The sequence below is a fragment of the Cottoperca gobio genome, chromosome 5 (genome assembly GCF_900634415.1).
Source record: "Cottoperca gobio chromosome 5, fCotGob3.1, whole genome shotgun sequence".
NCBI lineage: Eukaryota > Metazoa > Chordata > Actinopteri > Perciformes > Bovichtidae > Cottoperca > Cottoperca gobio.
The window spans coordinates 2,907,862-2,928,327 of record NC_041359.1 but is presented as its reverse complement, the minus strand read 5'-3'; the positions used below and the strand labels follow the sequence as shown (position 1 = coordinate 2,928,327).

The 20,466-nt window shown below is 42.4% G+C and overlaps 1 protein-coding gene across 5 annotated transcripts in view; it reads right to left on the bottom strand.

Annotated features, from left to right (window-relative positions):
• Positions 1-20,466, bottom strand: part of iqsec1b (IQ motif and Sec7 domain ArfGEF 1b) — a 183,405-nt gene that overhangs the window by 27,392 nt on the left and 135,547 nt on the right. The window contains exon 1 of one of the 5 annotated variants that reach the window (XM_029431147.1): positions 7,733-7,820. The exons of the other annotated variants lie outside the window; for them this stretch is intronic. The gene's annotated coding sequence lies outside the window, so the exon portion shown is untranslated. Of the gene's footprint in view, positions 1-7,732; positions 7,821-20,466 lie in introns of those variants that run through there. 5 annotated transcript variants of the gene reach the window in all.

Below are 20,466 nucleotides of genomic sequence, written 5' to 3'. Positions count from 1 at the left end.
CCTTCAGCTTTCTCTGGAAGACATACAGCGTCTGATAATCACTACTTTAAAACTGCTGATCAAAGGCTTAAAAAGAGTGCTTAATACTATCACCATGGTATTCTAACGGAGTGTGTCCAATTGACCCGCCGAGCTATGCTTTAAACAAATAACCAAGTTCATCTGGAATGTTTGACTCCCATCTCTGAGCCCCCCTCCACTCCTATTCCCCTGCCTCGGCCCAAAAAAGTGAGTATCCATTTCCATTTAATGACATCATTACCCAAACAACGGGCGTGTATCAAATGGAGCAAAGATGTTATCTAACCAACGCAACCATGCAGCGTAAAGCACTTTGATAACACAGCTTAGGTTTGCTTTGGGTAGAGATCCGCAATGACTGTAATGCCTTCAAAAAGTCTGATTCTGCACTGTAACCTCTGGTGAAGTATATATATCTTCGGTGCATATACTACTCAAGAAAACTAATTCCTAATGACTCTATACAACATGGAAAATAATCCTAATTACAGTATAAAATCAGTGAGAGTGAAGAGGGAGCTGCAGAAGGCCTCTCTTATCGGCCATTAAAGAGCTTAATAAAAAGGAGCTAAATGTTTTCCATATGGTGAAGGTTCGTGTAAAGTGCAGCAGAGAGAGAAAATGAGAATGTAGTTATATACATTATAGTTCATTATAAAAGGAGTTAAGAAGATCTCTCAGAGGACAAATGTGGACGAAAACTTCTCTGACCCTCCATTCTGGAAGCGCAACTCTGGACAATGCTAACCATGGAGTTTAGTGAGATTTTATACATCTTATATAATATAAATGAAAAACCTGAACTGAGCCTAAGTGAACTGAATAAGATCCCTTGATCCCTGGCCCAATCAAATCTGAGTTTAGCTTAAAGTAGACACCATCTAAGCCAGTTGGTTCTCTTTAGCATTAATGATGACCGTGAAGCTTAAGGTAACACAGCAGCAGTTAACACCCACTACATCTGTTTGCATATTTTCAGACAGCTGCCTTTGATCAGAGCGTGGTCTATTTTGGTCCCTCTCATCTCTATCAGACTGTACAGTAGTTAGGAGAGGAGTGATGTATGGTTACCTCACATATTAGTCTGAGACTGTGCCACATGCTAAAGGAGAGGCACTCATCGACATAACATGGCTCCGTGAGAGATTTCAAATAATTCATGGACTCAACTAATTGTACGTTCACATTGATAAATTGAAGCTATGGTTGGTAATCTGGAGAAACTAGCAAGAGTGAGTTTGATTTTTAGAATTGTCCAACCAAAAAAAACCCAGCCCAGTGTACTCGTACTCCAATGAAAGTAGCTAGCAGCACTAGTTTTAATAGTCGTTAAATGTAGCGAAAACGTCGCAAAGATAGCAACAGTAACAGCCCGTCCCTCAGGCCTCTCTCCAAAGCCACACCCCCATAATTATTGGAGTGGAAAACTCCAGTGACACGCAATGAGTTCACCACGGGCAGAGTGCAAGTAGGTAGTCAGGCAAGTCATCTTATTACAGATACCGGATTTTTTGCTTTAGAGTAGCTGAATAATTCTGACCAAGTGCTTTCAAGGCAGGTTTGCAGAGAGAGAACTCAACACCGGATGGATCTTTTAGAGGCCTGTGTTGCAGACACACCTGTCACACTCTGCCCAGACTCTAAGTGGAAACAGCAGAAACTGTCATCCTTGTCTGAATCCCTACATCACTTGCAGCTTCTCAGCAGGCTGGGAACTACCAAGCTCCCACACACCTCCATCTACAGTGTCCACATATATCCACCCCTCCCTGCTCACGTGCTCTTACGTTCCAGGTGACAACATGCCAACCCCACAGTGTTGTCAAATTTCACATATTGCATGAGACTGTTCTCATCCAGCAGGGACAACAATAGAGTTGTTGACAGACAATGCATTTTCTGCTCGGCTTGGTAAATTGACCAGTTTGTGCGACTGGGGTAGCTGGAGACAGCAGCACTGATTAGAAACACAAGGAGCTCGCTGGGCTTCACTGCACACTCAGAGGCACCGCAGGAGACATATTTTCAACAGGGAGCTCTGACAAATGTGCAATTACATGGCACCACATCATACAAAGGCTGCACCATGTACCCGTTTGTGTCCGATCACATCACTCCACAGTCACACTCTTTCATCTGAGCTGGAGTGCTGTGTTCATCAAGCAAAAATGCAAAAACATTCACCAGGTTCAACTTCACAAATGCTGTTTTTCTCTGATTCATATAATAGTAAATTAAATGCCTTTGGGGTTTAAACTGTTGGTCGTACAACACAAGCAACTTGAAGATGTGACCTGTGGTTACTGCTGGTTTTAACAAGTGTGTTGTGTGTAGCTTGAAAGATGAGATTATATTTGACCTGATTCTTTCTACAATACACTTTACCTTAATTAAGAGCCAGAGTACAATAACGTGGAGCAAAGACTGTAGCATGTTTTCATAAGTGCGTAGGGCACACCAATAATATGTCAGCACATGTATAATTATCTCCTGTGTTCGAGTCATGTCCTGTTTACAGACACTCGGGAATAGGTTCATTTTGACATGAAAACAAAGATCTTGGCAGCGACTGCCCTCATGCTTTGGCCGACCTCCAGCTGCATCACCCACACCCCAAACTGAGCATGGCCCAGCAGCCTGACTGTGTCTCTGGCTGTCCGCTGTAAAGCTGTTTGGCTCCAGTTCAGTCCTGTAATCCCTGAGCTCAGAACCCACCCACGTGTGGGCTTCAGAGGCAGGCGGTGGCCCTACCCTCTCAGCCGCAAGCCTCTCCACCAGAGAGAGAGAGGGAGATGGAGAGAGAGAGAGGGAGAGAGAGGGAGAGAGAGAGAGAGCGCGAGAGAGAGAGAGACGGAGAGAGGGAGAGGGAGAGAGAGAGACGGAGACAGAGAGCGAAAGAGAGAGAGGGAGGGAGAGAGAGAGGGAGAGATAGAGGGAGAGAGACAGAGAGAGAGAGGGAGGGAGAGACAGAGAGAGAGAGGGAGAGAGAGAGCGAAAGAGAGAGAGGGAGGGAGAGAGAGAGAGAGAGAGAGAGAGAGAGAGAGAGAGGGAGAGAGAGGGAGAGATAGAGGGAGAGAGACAGAGAGAGAGAGGGAGGGAGAGAGAGGGAGAGAGAGAGAGAGAGACAGAGAGAGCGAGAGAGAGAGAGGCATTTGTGCACCCATTAAGTGCAATTATACACACACACAATATAGATGCAGCAAATTGCTGCGGAGTTAGCGGATGAAAAACACAGTTGACATTATGGTGATGACCATATGGTATTGAATCTGTTCAATGTTTACGCTCTGCTGTGGTAGCCCCTTTTGTGCAGTTATTCAGCTTATCTCTGATAATCCTCCTGCTGTAACTCTTCCTCCATCCTGTTCCTGAGCTGTCCATAGGCTCTCGTGCCAAATTAACACCATTAAGCCCCAGCATTGTAGTGAGACGTAAATACTGAGCAACCTAGGGCAGAGGCTGAGGTAGGTTTAAAGGATAGATTCAGTTCTTACACCTGGGTCTTATAGTACTGTGTGTCATTTATATCAAGTGTGATATCAACGTACTGTAGAATTGCTCAAATCAGGAAACGTGGTGACATCTCTTTAAAAATGTCTGACGGGGCAAGAAAGGCGAGAAGTGAGAGGATCGGACGGTAAACAAACCTACAGTTTAGCCAGACTATCAAAAGCACACGGTAAATACAAAAGTGAGTGCTCCTGTGATAATCTATTAATACACAGGAACACAACTACAGGAAGTACAGTCAGTCAAAGTTCAACCAGAACGTCTGGATTTTACAAAGGACACAAAGGGTCCAGGGTTTCGGCAGGGATTACCAGGGTTCTTTTAAAAATCTTTTTATTACCACAAATAATCAAATTTAATACTCATTTCATGGTCATACTGGCCAAAGTATGCGACAAAACCAGTATGCATGACAAGGCCTCAAATTTTTTATTTGTTGACATTTATATCACATCTCTGTCACCAGTTCCAGGCAGTATATTACAATTCTTAATGATATAATGACTTAAACTCATTTACAAATAACAAATGACCTAAAGGTCTACATCTGAATTTTACACAAAGTCAGGAACAATGCCAACAAAATACTAAATAGAAGTCACAAATGTGTAACTTTACATAAAACATCATACATTCAAATCCAATTTAGTCGTGTTAGCAATCCGGCTCCATACCGGGCCAGACTTTTGATTGCCACCATTGTCCTGCCTTTAGGTTGAGGGGTTTGGGTCTTAGTCATACCTGGCAGAAGTACTAATACTTATTTTCTATTTTCCACCCGCAAATTCTGCTCGGTCCTTCTCTTCCAGTACATTTTTTTAAATGCAGAAGGGGAGTTGGAGATCAACGTCTGTGTGAGGCGTGGCCTTGTGGCTACATAGTGTGTGACGATGTGTTCAAGCACATATGTGAATCAATGTTGACTATGTGACAATTATTGTTTTATAGGTTAGTGGTGGAAAGGGAAAGGAAGTATGTTTGGGTGTGGTTACTCTTTTAAGTGTGCATATGCCCAGGGGTAAAACTTTTTAGAGAGGTTTCCCCAGATCTCAACAATTAACTTTGAGGATACAATGTTATTGTCACCGATAGGGATGGTGGCCAAAATGACTAAAATAAGACCCAAATTGTAATAATCTAGATTTATCCTGTAATCCAGGCAGATTTCATCTCAGAGAAAATAATGTAGAATTCTTCCTCTGACTCATTAATCTATCAATGTCATGCCCAGCCATAAATCCTTAGATGGTGCTAGGTTTTACTTTCTGTATCTGCGCTCCACCGCACGGTTGAGTTTTTATCATCAGTTCCTATCTTCAGTGTTTGTTATTGTCAGGTCTGAGTGCTGTGCAGACAATCTGAGCTACCCTGATGCTATCTTATGATTCAAGGCAGGAAGCATTTTTAAGATGTCCTCCATAGATACAGAGTGTGACGCCGCATCATCGGCCGGCTCAGGAAGTCCAACTAACTGAGATTTTACTTCCTAACAATCATATTTCAAGCAATGCTTACATTCACAAACAGCTCATCTCCCTCGTCTGCCTTTTCCTCATGCAACAGATCCCGACATGTTTAGTTTGCACTGAAAACAGATTAGAGCCTCGTAGTGACGTAGACCTGAGCCGCTGGTGGATGAGTTGCTGCTTCATTAGTATTCATAAACATTTAGCTATTCCAGGATGAGCAGGCCGGCTGAGCGTGCTCAGACTGTGTCTGAGAATGTGCTGGACACCGGCTATGTGTGAAGGAGGGGAAGACAAAACACAAGACGGAGGAGAATGGAAAAGATGACAGATTTCTGCAACAGTGAGGAACACACGGTTCATGACATGAAGACTAAAAATACCACTTCATCATCCAGTTACATTTTCATAGTTAGATCACTGTGGTTATTTGGTGCCACCTGATCTTGCTCATATAAACTAATACAACTAAAGGAGTTAACGCTCGAGTTCAAAGACATAGTTGATAAAACAATCTCAACTCAAGGTCTGTTTACTGTTTGGGAGCTTTGGACTGTATCAAACATCTTCCAGCAGATTGGGTTTGCTCATTTGTCGTGGTGTTACAGATGTTCAAAGTCAAACCTTTACAACTTTTCATGTTGGCAAAAGATGATTCTTGACCACAGAAACAGTAGTTGACAAAACAGTCTCGACTCAAGGTCCACTTACTTGATTGACTCCACAAGAACAGAACATACAGTTTGGGACGTTACACTCAACTTTTAAGCCAAAATGGATGCAAAGTCCAAGAGGCGCTCAGAATTATGGAAGTTTAAAACATCTATAGTACAGTGGTAAATGAGAAAAGTCTATCTGCTGATAGAACAAACACGTCAGTGGATTTCAGAGTAATATGGACCCAACAGCCGAGGTGTGATCGGCCCCAAACGTTCATCTTACAACTACAAACTCTGTTCTCGTGAAACACCATGACAAGCAAGTTAAACTACTGAGTAATACAGTGTTCACTGAGAGGCTGAGGGGAGAAGTTCAATTCATTGGACAGCGTTGTACTTTGCACATTTGCAGGAGTTTATAAATGTGGTTTGAGGTTTTCATGGAATTATATTGAGGGTCCAAGACTACACAAATACCCAAAACCGGACTCAATACATCGGTCGACTGTCTGTGTTTGGTCTGTCGTCAGCTCTGTACGTGAAATCCTTTGTTCCTGGCACTAGGTGTCGTACTATTTGGGTGAAATGGTAGTGAAGAACTTGGATGCTGCCAAGTCTTCATACCGGAATATTCCACACTCTTCTGCAGAAACTGTGGCCCTCTGTTCCAACTTATTTCTTCTTCTTGTAGGTGTCACAGTCTGCACATTGACACCCTCTAGAGGTGAAATTAAATTTCAGTTTGCAAAACCCATTAGATGACAACACTAAATGTTTATACAAGTCAATATGAAATTGAAAGTTACACAAAAAGTACTGAAGTAGTTCTTAAAGTTCCCTTTTTGAGAGGACAAAAGGCCTACCTACCTACACCACCACCAACAACATACCAAGTGTACAGTATGATGGACTGACCAGGCCAGAGGTGAACAGGGAAAGAAGGGAGGAATGAGGGAAGCCTGAATTTGCATAACCCCACAGGTCCTTCTTCCTCTCTCTCTCCTGTATGTTCCCTCCCTGTCACTGGCACAGAGTGGGCAGTGCTGCTGCCAAAGTGACTGATGGGCACTATTCTATGCTGTCCGCTCTGAGCAGGACCATTGGGGCAAAATGATGCAGTCTGAGATCCTAGCTGAGTGGTCATGACAGGCTGTGGATCCGCCTGCTGCCCCTGCTGCTTTGAAGGGCATTTTATCCAAGTGAGGGAAAGGAATGGGGTGCACAGGAGCAGCTGTACATCATCTGCTGCGAGGCACAGGGCGGGTCATCTATTATCTCCCGCGAGGGGACGAGCCGAACCCCATCTGGTTCAGGCCTAACAGGATACTAACCAAAATGTCAGAGACAGGATAGGAAAATAAATGGAAATAAGACTAACAGAAAAAAAATGTCATTCTGTGTTACAACTTAAAGAAAACAGGGTATAGTGTCCATGTCTATAATGCTTTATACAACAACATTGTTATAATCTGCTTATAGCACTGGATAATTATAGGCACTTAAATACATATGTATGCTTAATAACATAAATCATAATACATTATATATATATATATATATATATATATATATATATATATATATATATATATATATATATATATATATAATGACCTATAAGGTCAAGTATCATAATACTTCATAACTGCTGGTCAGTTATTGACTGCAGGAGTCATAGTGCATTATAATTCACTTTGTTGAAATACATTATAATCTTGTTATAATGCATTATATATGACATATATAATACATTACAAGCTGGTTATAAGTCAATATAAGTTCTCATTAAGTGAAGTTTGAAGAAATGTTTATTATTATTGTTTTAAAGCATTATGAATATTTATGAGTGATTATATCTATAAATATACAGAGCTATAAGCAGAATATAACAGATTAAAAGTATGTTTATAATGCATTATAGATATGGCTGTCAAAAGTTTCACTTACAACAGTTTCTCTATGCAGCAAATTATCTTCAGTAAATCACTGTTATGAAGGATCCAAGAGATGCGAGAGGTTTAAAAATCAAATCAACCCCCAGGAAGATCACAGGGAGGATGACCGACATGAACCTACCTCCAGTACAGCTGACTCCAGGCCTGTCTCAAACTAGCATAACCTGAATGGAGTTTTAATTCCAGAAGGATGTCCAAACAGGCAGGGACAGCACAACACGGATGGATTTCCAGAGGAGCATGGATCTAGTTCTGGTTAGTGTGGCTGAAGTAGGCACCACCCTGCCTGGCTTTCCCTCTGCCAGCTCCTGCTGTCCCGTCCCTTTTCCCCTGGTGTAGAACACACACTGAGGCTATTGAAAGACAGGCAGCACCTCTGTATACTTGCTGGCTCTGGGCACTGTTGATGTTGGCATCTGCAATAAAGGCTGCCTTTCTCTTTCCTGCATGTCCCCCTGTCCTCCTGCTGGAGTTTTCACCTCTGCCAAGGAGAGCTGTGAGGCTGAAGTGGAAGAAAGTTTGTGTGACGGCGTTATGCCTGCCTGTCAGGGGAAGGGAGTGGCAGCCTGGTGTGACACACTTGATTACTCTGGCTGATTGGAGATTATTTTTGGCTTCCAATGGCTCCCTCCCAAAACTGAAACTCTACGCTTAGTTTTATCCTGTAATTATCTCTTCCAGTCGTCTCAGAAATGTTACTATCACTCATCTGATATTTTATATACTGCAATATCACATAACCAGTCTAAAAGCACAGAACGTGGCACCTAGAGCTCTCTTCCTACACCCTGGGTGAATATAAAGAAATAGGGAAGTAGTTCTGTGTGGGACACTCCCACTGAGTTTTAGTTAAATACTGAGGTAGACAAAAATAGCCCAGTGTTCATGAGACAGCGTATGAGAGACTTGAATGCTTTGAATACTTAAGCAACAATAAACAATAGAGTGAGCCACAAAAGTACTTCATGAATCTTCCATCTTGAATGCCGGCAGCAATGTTCAGTGAAAAAGCCTCTAATCAACCAACTGTACCCAGCACATAATGGCTAGCAGACAAGGTTAGCGACTAGCTAGTAAAGAGAGTCACGCACCGAGCAACTAAGAGCCAGAAGCACCACATCAAATTAATGCCACTGTTACTTCATGTCTGCTGGATGTGTAAATAAGCAATCGTTTAGTGTTTATTAGTGTGTAAAATGTGTGGTATTAACTTGTTCTGCTGCCCTCCAGATGGTAAACAATTGACTTCAGGGTGGAAGAAATTCCCACACTTACTATACAGAATCTCTGTATAGCATCGCCCTGAAGCATTATCAGCAAAGACTTTACAAGCCATTACACAGACATCTACAGACACATAAAACTAATGCTGTGGCCCGGTCATATTACCATTCATTGCCTCTATTCAGTGTAATCCCTAGTACTCTCAAAATAGTTCTCTCCCATATGTTAAAGTCAATCTGCACAATTAACTTCACATAAATGTGCTGATGCAGGCATGTACAAATGTCCACTTCTAATTGTGCTCGGGCACATCAAATTGTTGCTTAGCCACTTAGCTTTGCATTTGCATTTTCAATCTATGTTGCCAAGCATATCTGTCCTGTAGGTCGATGCATCATTTGCAATAAGACTTATTGTGAGTCCCATCTGGCAGAGCTGTCAATACTCATCTTTATGAGCAGCACAAGCAGGTCCAAGGTGCACCTCATGCATACCAACACATACACTGCCAGTTAGCGTACAGTAAGTGAGACAGAAGCCATGCTAGTTCTATTAAAAATGCTGCTAAACAGGAAGATTTAAGAGGAATCTGTCTGATAAATCTTGGCCAAGCTAGGGCCAAGCAGGGGCCACTAAAATGCTTAGGCTTCAGTGTCTCTGAATAAATCCTTAGCACTTAGACCTTGTGATGAGGTGACCTGCGGTTGACTCTTCCTGCCCCTAGAGGTACATGCTTCCTCTCCTGGAACACTTCCTCTTCAGATGTGACCCCTGCTAACCTTTTGAACCAGTACTTCCTCTACATATCTCCAGACAGAGAGGCCCTGCTGCTTCACTACTTGTGCCAGCTTGTTGAGCTCACAAGCAAGCAGGGTGCCGTTCAAACAAGCAATTCATACTGGTGTGGAACAAACTATACGTATCTATCCAATAATTTCATGTAACAGGGTGTAAAAAGTGTGATGACTGCTGCTTTTTCTAAGAAAGGGAAGTTAAATGCTTCTGCTGCATTTGCCTGACAATGACTCTTATGATTGTTACATGAACAGTATGTGCCTTATCACTCAGCCGTGTTAACCTGCTTCATCTGTGTGTCTGTGTGATAAGTAACCCTGAAGGTCCTCTAATATACAGCTTCATCACGGCTGGAAGGATAAGTTTCATTTATGTCTGGCACTAAAATCTCAGCAACTTTCCATTCCAGTGAAATATGATTTGTACAGTCAGCAGAAGTTATTTCCCCAAGCTAGAAAAATATGGATGTCATGAAGAGGAATAATTGGTAATTGTTTTTAAAGGTCGATAAGGTCAACAGTACAATTTATCAAAAAAGAACAGGAAGGAACAAATTATGTACTCCATTAAAGTCATTATTTCCCATAAACTACTTTTAAAAGCTTCCATCTAACCATTTGTCAACCCCTTTTTTAGCAAGGTGAGCCCTACATGACCCTACCAACTATGTGTCAACCTGAGTTCGGCTGAGGGAGGTGGAGAGATGCACTGGTGACTGCTGTACCTCTGGCTGTTGAAGGGTTGGTGTTTCAGCGAGACTCAAACAGCGAGAATTCTCCAAAGACAATAATGTTTTCCTAGAGAAGAGTCAAAGGAGTGTCTGTGTCCAGAGGGGATGAATGTGGCGTCTGAATATCTGCCAACTGAACAGCTTGACAGGGCCTGCAGTGTTAACGTAATCACCAGGTAGGATCACTCCTCCCTACAGTGTCTCCCTTCCCTTGCCTGAGGTTACCTGAACAAAAAACAAATGGAAAATAATTCTGGAAAATAATTCTAGCACAATTTGAAGTTGAATAAGTTGTTGGAGTTCATCATGGGAGAGTTCTTGGATTTGTACCCAGAGGAACATCCTGCAGTGCTTCTCCTCTCTTCACATTCCAGAGTTTGGAAGCGGATCATCTTAACCTCTGGAAGTGTTTTACTGCAGTAGGAACACATGGAAAAACCAGCCGCCAAGCCACAATCACCACGGGCCATCTGGCTCAAACACAGGCCTTTACCATGAGCGGAAAAACACTCAAAAGTTCTAAAAGACGCTGATATGTTACTTTTTAGATTATGTTGATAGAGAGCACGGGGGACTGTTGAACAATGAGATAATAGAACAACTATTTATTTTCTTTGGATAACGGTAGAGAGATAATAGGAAATGAGGTGAGAGAGATGGGGAATGACATGCAATAAAGGTCCACGGTGAACTTGAGCCAGGTATGTTGGAATTCATTCAGTGCCTTAATCCCCGATGCCACCAGGGCACCTTAATTCAAGTACCTGTTTATCGAACGGTTGGCTTTTATAGCCCGTGTTCTTGTCATTTATGTGCACAAATGGACTAATCCACCACTCATTTGAAGGTGCCCGTCGAAAATCCCCCAAAACAAGCTTAATCTATGTTTCTGTGCATTGTGTTTGTTATATTTTTTGCATATTTCTATGTACACATACGTATGGAAGACATCTGCATGTGTTAATTAATGTGTTTTTCAGTAGAGATCTATCATTCAGCTCTTCAGTAGCACAAGCTGCCTTTGGCCAAGAGCAGGGGCTACAAGCCTGCAAGTCTTTCCCCCATCTGAGGTTAAAATAATCTTACATCCTACATACAACAACATGTCAGTCAGTCTCTACAGACCCACATAACAAATCCAAACGTGTTAAATTGCCCCACAATTACAGTGTAAGCCTGATTTCAACCCTTTTAGCCTTGTTCAGTGCAGTCACAACTTGTAATAACATGTGGAGTATTCTCCTGTGTAGTGTCTTTCTGTCATGTTTAGGAGCAATAGTTTACTCGTAACTGCAGCCTGGTTGTAAGAGTGAAACTAAAACAATATGACACACCATCGTTCACAATGTACAGCATCTCCAGAACGCCTGTTATGTCTGCTGACAGTAATGGTGGTAATAAATCTAAGAGACAGAGCACCAGCAGATTAATCCCCTGCAGCTTTTCCCTGCCACATGTTACTGGGCCCCGTGGCAACCTGTTGACACCAATCCCAAACACCCATCGGGCCAATGCAGACGTACATAAACAGATCGTAATCCTCATGCACACTGGAACTATGCATCTTATCACTGGGCAGAGAGAGGCAGACGACATCATCACATTCAGCTCCTTTAACTCTGATCTAATATGTTTTCTCTCCTGTGTTTATGACTTCAGAACAGATACACAATAATGTTGTGTCAGGATAATCGTTCTAAGTTATTTTTAGAACAAGAATAATAAATAGGTGGGGGAATAAAGTTTTGCAACATTTTCTTTACGAGGATCATTTTTGTGTTTGTTGTTGTAATAGTTATTTCGACCACAAGAGGCTGAGGCACCATCACTTCGTTACAAGGATTCTTCCAGGAAATTTCTCCATGCACTCAAATCACAAGATTATATTGTTTGTTAGCAGGTTATGTAACATTACTGTCATGTCTTTCTTTTGGCTAGGAATGTCTTTTGCTGGATTAACACAGGAGTCTACACAGGAGGCCTTTCAGAGGATTATTTCAATCTCATGTTCATCGTAAGAAACAGTTTCTACTTAAATACTATACTATACTGTTGCTCTCCCTGAGGTTTCTTCCATTTTTCCCCCTTTAATTATGGTCTCACACTGAGACAAATATATATGTTGTGATATTGGGCTGTATAAATACATTTGATTTGATTATATATACTGTATATTACTCATGCTTTACCTGAGTACAGTAACCGTGTCCTGAAGTGTATTTTTACACTTTAAATCTATTTTGTTTAATTTTGATGCAACTAACAACCTCACGCTAATTTCTCATCCAGTGTTGTGAACGCCTTAATCAACACGACCACATGAGGTCACTCGTAAAAAAAAGCGTCTCAGCAAATAAAGAAGGTTGTAGATTTTTTTTGTGAGGAAAGTATCCTTTTGTTAGGAATGAGAATGTTATCAGTCCAGGTATGGAAAATAACTGCAAAATGCAAGGTGTTATGGGTAGACAGTGGGAGACGTTTACATCTGAAAGCAGCCATTCCTCATGCTTACAAAGTTGAGCATGACAAACTGAAGCCTGCACTGATGCTCCTTTTCAAACAAATCTGAGACTGGATTATCCACCTACGCTCAGCATATGTGAAACGAGACATCGTTCCAGCAGCCTGATTGTTCATTCTCTGTCTCGAATGAGCCCCATAAAATCCACTTCTCCAAACACAATGACGAAGACTCAATTTTGAAGACGAAAACAAATGTCATGCAGCAGTACCGATGAGTCAGAGTCTTAGGTTTGGATTCCGTTCAACCTGAGCAAACTCCAATCAGAATCATTATCCTGGAGTAGAGTCTCCTCCGTGTGACAATGAGTGACAGCCAGCAGAGAGAGCCTCTGTCTGTACGGCCTTCACCTCCCGCCTTTGAAACAGAACGTGCTATGACTCATCGGACGCTTGTCACGGCTTCCTGGCTCCCTCTCGGCTGCTCTGTGCTGCTCCAGAAAACTCATCTGATGGGCCCATGATTTATTTAACACATGCTGATGTATTTTGCATTAAAACAGCCTAAATGCTCCAGTGCACTTCACTGGCAGAAAAGGCTCCTCCAGCAGAGATTTGGATGTGTTATCCTCTCTGTACACTTCTTGCATCATCAGTTTTGTTTTTCTGAGGACGGCCGAGTTGCAGATTCAGAGTAGGCAGGAAATGTTCTGATAAATGTTGGACAAGAAAAACACATTTGCTCTTTCCTGACAGCTGTGATACAAGAAATCTAAAACCAATAAACAGGTACATTTAATAAACTACACATTCATTCTCGTGAGCATAAAACAACAACAGAGCTCAGCACATTTTAATTCATAACCACAGAGGATTTCATCATTGTAGAATTATCTGATACCAAGCAGCTTAATTCTGCATAATCTACCCAACGTGAAAATCCTGCCCCTGAGGATATAAACCAAGAACCAAAAAAACAGATCTGGCCTCAGAGATGGAATTATATCCACAAAGATCACACAAGTCACACATCATCCTGTGCTGCGGGCCTCAGCCCCAAACTCATTATTGATGAATTAATGTGTGCTTCGCTAAAACCTATTAAACTGTATTAAGATATGCGCGATGAAGAGAAATGTTGTAAGGCGGTGAAGTGACTGCTAGTGACCCTCCATCTCATTTGCAGCAATGGACAGTAAGGCACAGGAGCCCGTCCACTCTGTAAGGGGAGTGTTGTGTAGATCAGCAGAGAGCAGCCTGATGTAATGAACTATTCCTGGGTCTGTTAAAAGGATCGATAGGGATTCATCACACAGCCATCCTGTGCTCACCAAAAGAGCACAAAGAACAAGGATGCAGCAGAGTTTAAGAAAAAAAAGCAATGCCCCCCCCACAACCAGTCTGCAAAGATGCTTGGAGGACAGCCTCTGCATGACTGGTGAGGAGAGGGAGGGATGGGGGAGGGAGGGGGGAGGGAGAGACAGAAGGGACAACAACAGTCCATGCACTGTCTGAGAAGTTGAAGCGTCCCTCCAGCCCTAGTATGCGAGCTGTGGGTGTCCTCCAGCAAACATCAGCTGCCATGACATCAGACTACAGGAGAGATGGGGTGGGATATGCCAGTGCAGCTGCTGCAGTCATCTCTGCCAGACACCTGCCTGCACGACGGGTGCAAACAGAGTATAAGCAGCCCGCAGCACTCTCCTCTCATATTTTCACCTCACACAGGACACACATGCCAAAAGCAGAATATGTACTGTAGGTAGACGACATAAGAACAACAGAAACAGGAGAAGTGAAAGCAGCAGCCCTACCGGCAGAGAGAGACGGTGAGCAGCCCGGGTCACAGTCGACAGTGGCAGCATGAAAGCGAAGGACCATCCTTACACATACACCTCCAGCTTCAGAGAGAGATGGCTCGGGCCCTCTCCACCCTCTCCACCCTCTCTCTCTCCGCCTCCTGTGCTCTGAGCCTCTCTATCTCACCCCTCTGTCACTCTCTCGGCCCCTCCCCTTTTCGCTCTCTCGCTACACCCCCCCCCCCCCCCCCCCCCCCCCTCTCCCCTCTCAGAAGAGTTGTATGTCCAGCCTGATGAAGCCTGGCGAGTCCTGCCCCTGCTGGCGGTGCTGCAAGGTCAGGGTTTGTTTCTGCTCCGAGTCACAGTCGCTGAAACCCAACAGTGTGCAAGTTTTTAATTCAGTCGTTTCACAGACTGGCTTTCTCCTCCTCCGCGGGTGTAGGTGTGGTAGTTAATGAGATGAGCTGCTTTGAGTTTGATTGCAAGGACAATGAGCAGACTTCTTTGGCAGTGAAGTGGAAAATAAAAAAGAGGGTAAAATAAAACTGACAAACAAGCACCAGAGCAGACACAAAGCAATCAGAATATCTACTCTCTGCTTTTCTTCCTCGTAAAAAAGGCCCAGTCATCAGATAACAGAAGATTGATTCTACAGAGATATTTAAGATTCAAGCACAATTGAAACTATAATATATTTTAAAACAATAAAAAATTGTCGTATGCCTCTTCCAGGACAATGTTGTATTTTGTTCAGAACTAACACATAAATGGCAAAACGACTTCTGTTAGTTTCTTAAATGAGTGTGTTCAGATCTGCCCCCTCTGGTGGCAACTAAAACGAGCTGGTGTTAGTTTAGGGAAAGTTCATTTAATAATGTTGACTGTTAGGAGGCGGGACACGAACTGCAATGTGGTAGTCAGACACTTATAGGCCCAACTATTCAGCCTAACCTCAGCCTCAATGAGGTGCTTTGTGGTGGAATAAAGGGTTCAAGCACATCGGGACATTTTAGATCAGAATCTAGGGAACAGCGAGACCCAGAGAGTCCACGATGGAGGAAGTTATCATGCAAGCTGTCGGGCTAACAATGGGTAAAACAAATCAATCATGCCTTCAGGTTTGCTTACTGCTTTCTTTGCTTCAAAATTTGAAGAAGTTGTTAAATATCTTAATGTAGGCCTATATATATATAAAATATAACAAGATTAATTCTACTGACTCTCATATCATTCGGCACACATGACCAACACATGACCCTTGTTCTTAAGAGAGGCTGGGTAACATTTGAAATGACAGAGGTGTCAGCATGATCCCTGAGCTGACACTGCACTTTGAGAAGCAGAAACACGTTTCGTTACGAAAAACCTTTTTAACCACAGAAACAGAGTTTCTTTGTACAGACATTCCCGTTCTCCCCAGGACCAGTTATAACCACCATGTTCCAAAACTTAAATTTAAACTTTGGTTCCCGACAAAATACCTGCAAAATGAATGACGTTCCCATGTTAGCATGCTTACACACTGCGCCTGTACAGCCTCACAGAGCTGTAGCGGGATGGAGAACACAGGATGCCTGCTGTAGACTCAGTCATGTTTCCACTGACAGAAGTTAAAGGTACAGTTAACAAACATCACATGTTGTATAAACCCAAGCAGCCACACTACAACTTATAAGTGAATAAATATGTTTACTTATACAAATCGTACAAATCTGAGCAGACATCCAATAGCAACACCGTTGTTGTTACTTGGGGGCTACAGACACACGTTGGTCGGCACCAAAGACTGTATAAAATGGGTCGGCAACATACCAGTAATGCTAAGCATGATATTGAGTTCTACATGGCTCCTGTAACCGACAGAGACCCACTGCTACAACAACAACAACAACATGGCAGCACAGCATTGATATGAAGGTCTAAGCTTCTTATTTGTCATGTTGTGATCTGAAAACAAGTTGATGGTTAAGCACGCTCCGCGGAAAACTGGGAAGTTAAACCAAGCAAGCACACAGAAAATAGCATTCTTTGTAAAGAGAAGCCGGCTCTCAGAGGATAAGACTTACTGTTGCGACTGTAAACTGCAGCTGGCATGGAGCGGCATTAATATCCTGTTCGAGCCTCTCTATCCACCTGGGAGGAAGTTTGCCAGGGGTCCTGCCCCCTTCTAACCCTGGCACTCACGGGCCTGTCGCCAAGACGACTGATGTGGTAGCACGACTGTCGGCGGTGCCAAGAGGGACAAACGGAGAGAAAGGGAGAGAGTGGAGACTATTTTCTGTGCTTGTACCACTTCACCTATAGGATTACTGGTAATGGGATTTCCCACTAATGGCTCCTTCTCTGACAGGTGGCGTCCACGTTTAGCTCAATAGCTATAAAAACATCTCAGAGGTTTAAAGCTATATCAGTGCCTTCTGCAAACAAGTGATACCTTGAAGCAAGACATATTACTTAATTATGCTCATTTTTTATTTATCCAATAGAACAAGAATTATTTTTATTATTATGTTATTATTTTACAATTGTTTGAAGTTTGAAGATAAAATATGTGCAAAACCAAATTCTTTGAAATGCTTAAAAAAGCATTTTACAAGGAAAAAAGACCCACTGACCACACAGACCATGTTCATCAGTTAGATCATTAGAAGAAATATTTGAATACAGTAAAAAATACATTTACTGAAAACTTTCCCAGGCTTTTAATCAAATCTCACAGACCTTTCTCTGAGCAAACATCCACTGTCCAACACGTTTTAACAGCATTAACATAAACAGCTTCAGATTATTAGTTTTCTGCTGTCAATCAACTTGAGAGTTGTGACAGGTTCCAATATTGTGTTTTACATGTGAATGCAGTGAGTTTGTATCGTACTATCAACTATTTGGGGGGAATTTAAAGCAACAGAGGTCGAGATATATAACACTGGATCCTCCAGCTCCCATCATGTGATGCCATGTTGCACACACTGTGTATGCCATACAAAAAGAAGAAGTAGTTAAGGGATGGTATAGCCAGGATGTTCAAATAGGACAGTGGCATTTCCTGCCAAGTTACACTAGTCAGTGTATGACTGTGATGACTTTAATATGTAAAATGCTGGGGCAATTTTATTGTTTGTATTTGATCATAATTGTGCCTTCGACACTAAACAAGAATGAAGGATTGCAGAAAGCTCTAACTTTCCTAAACATGATAATGTGACCAGCTCACTCTCTCAGTCTATATCTTATAGAGGGGCTAATATTCAGATACGCTTTGAACCCTGCAGGCCTCACTGGATTGCTCAACAGCATGAGCCTCTCTGATCCCCTCTACAACTTCTGCATCTCCATGTCTCTCTACATCTCTCAAATTCAATTACACTCACATTATCTAGCTCCCATTGATGCTAAGTCAGAAAAACAAGGCAGGCAGAGAGAGGCAGAGGGAGGGAGAAGGAGAAAGACAACAATAGATAGAGGCACGTCATAATGTAATGATGCTAATGAGGATAAAGGAGCTTGCTACCTTTTCTCCATAAGCCTCTGAACGCAGGACAGCTTGTGACATCACAGGGATCAACAGCACCGTTTCACACACTGGGTGTTAATGCTGTGGAGATGGACACAAGCCAAACCTGAGCAGAGGAAAGTTATGGGAAACTTTTGGTCTTTACATGTCATCCGCCTGCTTTAGCTAAATTAACATTTTAAAGGGTGGGCAGGATAACAGCAGGAATAAAAAGATGCTGTTAAGTTCCTTCTGGTTTTAAGGTGGATAACACGTGAGTGTGAATGTTAACACTTCTCCGAATTGTAGATTTAAAAAAAGTTCAGGAAGCTTATTTCAGGATATTTTGTGAATTCATAGCTACAGTTTGGCAAAGATTACAGCAGGAAATTCCTCCCCGGGGACTATTCATGCCTGCGTCAGATAAACTGCACACTCTCACTGTGTGAGAATAAAGCTGCCAGTCACCTAGTTTGTGATGTAAAAGTTGTATGTATATACTGTATATATACGTACAATATATATATATATACAATATATAATATATATAATTATATATATAATTATATATATATATACAATTATATATATATATATATATATATATATATATATATATATATATATATATATATACAATTATTGTATATATATATATCATTATTATATATAGTGTGTGTGTGTGTGTGTATGCAGTGTAAATAATTGGAAAACAACTTGAAAAGAGGTACATATATATATATATATATATATATACATATATATATATATATATATATATATATATATATATATATATATATATATAAATAAATAAATATATATATATATATAAATAAAAGAGAAATAACCAGGTAAAGTCATTTGATATTTGCTGTCCAGTTTATTTTAATTTATCTGTCTGTGAGGATTTCTGACCAGTAGATGGCGCTATTATTCCAGTCTTCAAGCACTTTTGAGCTCCGATATTCAGAACCAACAATATGATCAAAATTAGGTGAGAAACCAGCAGATATTTGGCACACAAAACTCTCACATCTTCCAAAAAGAACACCTGACACCTCACACTTCACACATGTCCTTCCCCTCAGGCTTAGGACATATTGGCTGGTGTTATCCTCAGGCTTGTACTAGAAACTATAATTGGGGTGAAGAGGCTTGCATTCAGATGAGGTGGAACTAGATTTTTTCTCCTCTCTTTTGACCAAAGCATTGTCTCCTGTAATTCTGAAGTCTCTTTTTCTTCTCCCACCAATTAGAAGCAGGCACGCTGAGTATGGGGAGGGGCGAGGACGGGCCATCTCCATCAGCCTGCTAACCACTCAGGGGAGCTCATTAGAGCAGCCCGCAGCCCAGAGGCTTGGTGTTGTGTTGGCACTACTTCTGACACCACGTCAGTACCATCGCCTTCAACGCCACTAGGAGAAAGAGCCGGAGTGAGCAAGCAAGAGCAGTTTTAAACTGCATCTCCTGACAGCCTGTCACAACCCGAAGGTGTCCAGATGTAACGTATAACAACTGCTTTAGAAACAGCGTTGAGGCAAGGCTGTGAGCGGCCTCCTGGATCCACTGATTGCATCAAGGTTTTTTATTCAAAGAATAAAGCAGCTCAGGCTGATTGTGGCTACCCAACTCTCAGAAGACGTCATGTTTCAGCATCAGCAGACGCTTCACACACAGCAGGTTGATGTATTCACTGCGACACTGATAGAAGCAAAACGTCTCTTCCTCAGAAGAACACCTCGGAATGCCCCGTACAGATTCAGACAGCAGCGAGAATCCGTGGGATCCTTGACAGTGAAATCCTTCGCTTCCCTGCGGCCTGTGATATCAGGCAGGGAAGCCTCGACAGGGAGAAGACGAGAGCCCCGTCTCTGCTACGCCAGGACTTTTGTCAAAGCACTTACACATATGCTCTCTCATACATGTGCTAACAGTAGAGCTCAGCCCCGATCACATGGCAGCCCTCTTTCACATCAGGAAGAGGTGAGAGCTTGTTTTGGTACCACACGCACTGGTGTTGGCTGGCATGGCGAGCACTGAAACATGGCGCACAAAGAGCTGTCATGCCGTGGTGCCTGCTTTGTGAGATGCTGCGGATGACTACAGTAGGTACTGGTTAGGGTCCACTGACTCACTGCGGCAACAGACGGCAGATGTTTGTGTGCACAGACTGAGAGACTTAATGAGTGTTTGCCGTCTTGTGTGGATGTTGGCCACATCCTGCTGTCAGGCTGCTGAGTGCCACCTTAGGGCCAGACATAGATAGATCGCATTTATTACAAACTGGGTTGTATTGCAGGGTCTCACCATCTTTCCTATTAGTAATTATGACATTGTGATCACAGAGTTAG